Raw genomic sequence first — 5,435 nt, 5'->3', positions numbered from 1 at the left:
CAACTAATACTGATTTCATACAGTTCCTCCTTCTCACTAGACCCTATGTTCCCCAACATTTCTGGGAGATAATTTGTATCCTCCTTTGTGAAGACAGATCCAAAGTATGTATTTAATTGAACTGTCACTTCTTGGTTCCCCATTATAAATTCCCCCGTTTCTGACTGGAAGGGACCCAAATTTGTCTTCACTACTCTTTTTCTCTTCACATATCTATAGAAGTTTTTACAGTCAATTTTGATGTTCTCTGCAAGCTTATTTCCACTTGTTAATCAATCCCTTTGTCCTCCTCTGCTAAATTCCAAACTGCTCACAATCTTCAGGTTTGCTGCTTGTTCTGGCCATTTTATATTTCTCCTCCTTGGATCTAATACTTTCCTTAATTTCTTTTGTAAGCTACAGTTGAGCCACCCTTCCTGTTTTACTTTTGCGCAGACAGGAATGAACAATTGTTGTAATTCATCCATGCGCTCTTTAAATGCTAGCCATTGCCTATCCACTGTCAACCCTTTAAGTAACGTTCCCCAATCTATCATAGCCAACTCCCGCCTCATACCTTCATAGTTTTCTTTGTTTAGATTCAGGACCCGAGTCTCGGAATCAACTCTCTCACTCTCCATCTTAATGAAGAATTTTATCATATTATGGGCGCACTTCCCCAAGGGACCCCACACAACAAGATTGTTAACTAATCCTTTCTCATTGCACAATACCCAGTCCAGGATGGCCTGTTCTCTGGAGGTGTTATACACCTCTATCAATTCTCCACTCAATCTCCTTTGAGAAAGGCAGAATAATCCTAGCTTTTCCAACCTAACCTTGTAACTAAAATCCCCCATCCCTGGATCCATTCTGGTAAATCGCCTCTGCGTCCTCTCAAGGACCCTCACATTCTTTCTAAAGTCTGCTGAGCAGAACTGGAAGCCACACTCCAATTGGGGCCTAACCAGAGTTTTATAATGGTTCAGCATAACTTCCCTGCTTTTGTACTCAATGCCTCTATTTATAAAGCCCAAGATCCCATATGCTTTGCGAACCACTCTCGCAATATGACTTGCCTCCTTCAAAGATTGATGCACATGAACCTCAAGTCCCTCTATTCCAGAACACTCTTTCGAACTGTGCCATTAAGTATATATTGCCTCTCCCTATTCCTTGTGCCAAAATACATCACCTCACACTTGTCACTATTAAATTCCATCTGCCACCTGTCTGCCCATTCTGCTAGCCTATCACTGTCCTGTTGCAGGCAGTTCATATCATCTTCACTGTTTGCCGCTTCTCCAGGTTTGGTGTCATCGGCATATTTTGAGATTCTACTCTGTATTCCAAGATCCAAGTCAATTACCTTGAGCAAAAAAAGCAGTGGTTCTAGCACTGACCCTTGGGGAACACCACTGTCGACTATCCTCCAGTCTGACAAAGAACCATTTAATAAGACTCGCTGTTTTCTGTCCTTAAACCAATTTTCTATCCAATTGGACACTGACCCTCCTATACCACGAACCTCAATTTTGTTAACCGCCCTTTTATGTGGTACCTTGTCAAACGCTTCCTTAAAATCCATATAAACAACATCCACTGCATTCCCTTCATCAAGCTGCTCTGTTAGTTCATCAAAAAATGCAGCTAGATTAGTCAAGCATGAACTCCTATTTATAAATCCATGCTCACTCTCCTTAATTAACTCGAACCTCTCAAAGTGACTGTTGATTTTTTACCCTGATTACTCTTTCTAAAACCTTACCCACCGCTGCTGTTAATCTAACTAGCCTGTAGTTACCCGGACTGTCCTTACACCCTTTCTTGAATAAGGGTGTCGCATTTGCCACTGTTTAATCCTCTGGCACCTCCCCGTATCCAGGGAAGATTGGAAGATTATAGCAAGCCCTTCCGTTATCTGCATCCGCATTTCCTTTCGCAACCTGGGATGTGAGCCATCCGGACCAGGTGATTTATCTTCCCTAAGCACAGCCAGCCTTTTTAGTACCTCCCTCTCCGAATTTGTACTCTCTCCATTGCCTCTACTTTCTTCACTTCAACTGATATTTTGTCAAATTCCACTTCCTTAGTGATCACTGATGCAAAGTACTCATTAAGTAGATTAACATTGCCCTGCACCTCTAAGCTTATATTATCCTTTTTGTCCCTAATAGGCCCGACTCAACCTCTTACTACCCACTTATCATTTACATGCTGCTCGAAGATTTTTGGGTTTCCTTTCATGTTGACTGCCAGTCTATTCTCATAGAAATAGAGAATAAGCAAATATAGAAGATGTAAGTATTTCCCATCCTTGATGAGGTGGAATTTTTTATGCTGTGGGTAGTAATGTCTTGGCCCACGAGTGTGGTGGAAGCAGAGACAATCAATGATTTGAAAAGGAAATTGGATGGATACTTGAAGGAAAGAAACTTGCAGGAGGAAAGGGATCGAGCTGGTGAGTGGAACTGACTAGATTGCTCCGGGGAGAGCCAGCATGGACGTGATAGGCCAAATGACCACCTTCGATGTTGTAAATGACTCTGTGTTGTTTCTCAAATTCAATCCACTGGTGCTTGGTAAATAATTTCAATGTAAATTGTGCAACTGGAAAATCAGAACCAAGGCAAGGGACGCATAAGGAAGCGAGATTGCTGAAACCCGGGATTGAACCAGGGACCTTTAGATCTTCAGTCTAACGCTCTCCCAACTGAGCTATTTCAGCTCTCCATTAACAGTGGCTTGGTGTCCTTGTTTTGGAAGAAAATACATACATTCAAGTTTTCCAAAAACTTAAAGAACACAACATGTGAGTAATATTCCCCATTGCTTTCTCAGTACTGATGGATTGTGAAGCGGGAGACAGCCAGAAGTGCCACTGAGCCGCACAGACCCCGAGCTGAGAATGAAATGAGATCAAATTCAATCTTTCATAGTGAGATGCTGCTGAGAGGTAAGAGTCCTGAATCAAAGCGAGACTTGCTCATTTCAAACACTCCCTGTACTCTCTGCTCATGAAGCCGAAAAACAGAATGGCACTCAAACTCACAACCCTGCCATTAAAAGTCTCATATTCGACTGACAGAACTGTCACTTCTACTCGGTCTCTTATTGGATGGATGCAACTCCAACGCAGGGGTGGCATTCAAATCCTCCCATGGGTCCACATGTCAGACTGAGTTCCATGTTGTAGACTCAAGCAAAGGAAATCTGCTCACTTCCAAAACTATCAGCGAATTGAAGCTGATTACAATCAACATCATCGGAGGTCAGAACTACCTGGTGAAAGAAGACACCCTGAAGAAGGATCCACAATTATTCAAAGGCATCGACAAAGTGAAAAACAAGAAAATCGATGAGTCAATGCAAGCCAAACAACAGAAACACTGAAGAATTCCATTCCATTCCAGTCCAGATGTTTTTGGAGTCAAGTCACAATTACAGCAACAACTTTATATTCCCACTTGGCTCTCTGTCCATTTAGTTAATTGCTATTTTGTCGACAAGCTCTTTGAATCCAGTTGTCTGGTCCTCAAGCCAGCTCCGCATGGAAGTCAATTCCACCTTCTGCAAAGCTGAAACCAACAGATAACCTTAATCTAAAGATGCCAGCAGACCAGGGCTCGTCGCGGATTTGAACCCAGTATCTCTCGCATGTTAATTAACCACACTTCCTAAACGAGAATCATACCCCTAGACCAACGAGCCACTGACAGATGAAGCTTTATTAGCTGCTGTGGAATTTCACTGGAACCCCCCAGCCAATCATCCATTTTTTTTCAGATCAAAGCAACATCCTGCAAATGCTGAAATAAAAACAGAAAGTGCTGGAAATGTTCAGCAGCTCTGGCAGCATCTGTGCTGTGAGAAACACAGTTAACGTTTCAGGGCACTCACCTTTTGTTTCAGCCATCCTTTCCGACTGCTTCTGTCCATCCAATCTCACTTTCTATTCTATCCACATTCTAACCATTCACTACGTTACTACATTTTTCATGAATTCCTCATTTCTTTTATTAATGACTATTTTGCATTTCTGGCCTTTGCTTCAGACACCACCACAAGTGGAATCATGTTTCCATCTACCCAATCAAACCACTTCGCTGTCTCCTCACATTGCAATGTTTCTTTAACCCTGACAGACTGTGGAGTTTCTGCTGCTTGATTGCAGTTCTTCCTTCCCACCACTAGATGTCACCTCACTCCAATACAGTGAAGTTTCCAAATCTGAGAGAGACACAACAGGAAATAATTGTTCACATCATAGTGAATGTTTGGGATTTAGAAATACTAGGAGTGGAGACGAGTTATTATTGCACTCTGCTATTACATCTTTTATAATGGACTCCAGCATTTTCCCCACGACTGATGTCAGGCTAACCAGTATATAATTCGCTGTTTTATTTCTGCCTCTTTTTTTAAATAGTGGAGTTACATTAACTACCGTCCAATCCATTGGAACTGTTCCAGAGTCGATAGTATTTTGAAAAAAGACCAGAAATGCATCTGCTATTTCAAGGGCCACTTCCTTAAGTACTCTGGGATGTAGATTATCAGGCCCTGGGGATTTATCGGCCTTCAATCCCATCAATTTCCCAAACATTCCCAACTAATACTGATTTCATACAGTTCCTCCTTCTCACTAGACCCTATGTTCCCCAACATTTCTGGGAGATAATTTGTATCCTCCTTTGTGAAGACAGATCCAAAGTATGTATTTAATTGGTCTGTCACTTCTTGGTTCCCCATTATAAATTCCCCCGTTTCTGACTGGAAGGGACCCAAATTTGTCTTCACTACTCTTTTTCTCTTCACATATCTATAGAAGTTTTTACAGTCAATTTTGATGTTCTCTGCAAGCTTATTTCCACTTGTTAATCAATCCCTTTGTCCTCCTCTGCTAAATTCCAAACTGCTCACAATCTTCAGGTTTGCTGCTTGTTCTGGCCATTTTATATTTCTCCTCCTTGGATCTAATACTTTCCTTAATTTCTTTTGTAAGCTACAGTTGAGCCACCCTTCCTGTTTTACTTTTGCGCAGACAGGAATGAACAATTGTTGTAATTCATCCATGCGCTCTTTAAATGCTAGCCATTGCCTATCCACTGTCAACCCTTTAAGTAACGTTCCCCAATCTATCATAGCCAACTCCCGCCTCATACCTTCATAGTTTTCTTTGTTTAGATTCAGGACCCGAGTCTCGGAATCAACTCTCTCACTCTCCATCTTAATGAAGAATTTTATCATATTATGGGCGCACTTCCCCAAGGGACCCCACACAACAAGATTGTTAACTAATCCTTTCTCATTGCACAATACCCAGTCCAGGATTGCCTGTTCTCTGGAGGTGTTATACACCTCTATCAATTCTCCACTCAATCTCCTTTGAGAAATGCAGAATAATCCTAGCTTTTCCAACCTAACCTTGTAACTAAAATCCCCCATCCCTGGAT

At 41.8% G+C, this 5,435-nt stretch overlaps 1 non-coding gene across 1 annotated transcript; it reads right to left on the bottom strand.

Moving 5' to 3' along the window:
- Positions 1-2,634: 2,634 nt before the first annotated feature.
- Positions 2,635-2,707, bottom strand: trnaf-gaa (transfer RNA phenylalanine (anticodon GAA)). Its single transcript has one exon. It is a non-coding gene; the product is annotated as a tRNA-Phe (tRNA).
- Between the last annotated feature and the right edge of the window lie 2,728 nt (positions 2,708-5,435).

The sequence above is a fragment of the Heterodontus francisci genome, unplaced genomic scaffold, assembly GCF_036365525.1.
Source record: "Heterodontus francisci isolate sHetFra1 unplaced genomic scaffold, sHetFra1.hap1 HAP1_SCAFFOLD_51_1, whole genome shotgun sequence".
Classification (NCBI taxonomy): domain Eukaryota; kingdom Metazoa; phylum Chordata; class Chondrichthyes; order Heterodontiformes; family Heterodontidae; genus Heterodontus; species Heterodontus francisci.
This window is presented reverse-complemented; position numbering and strand designations above follow the sequence as displayed.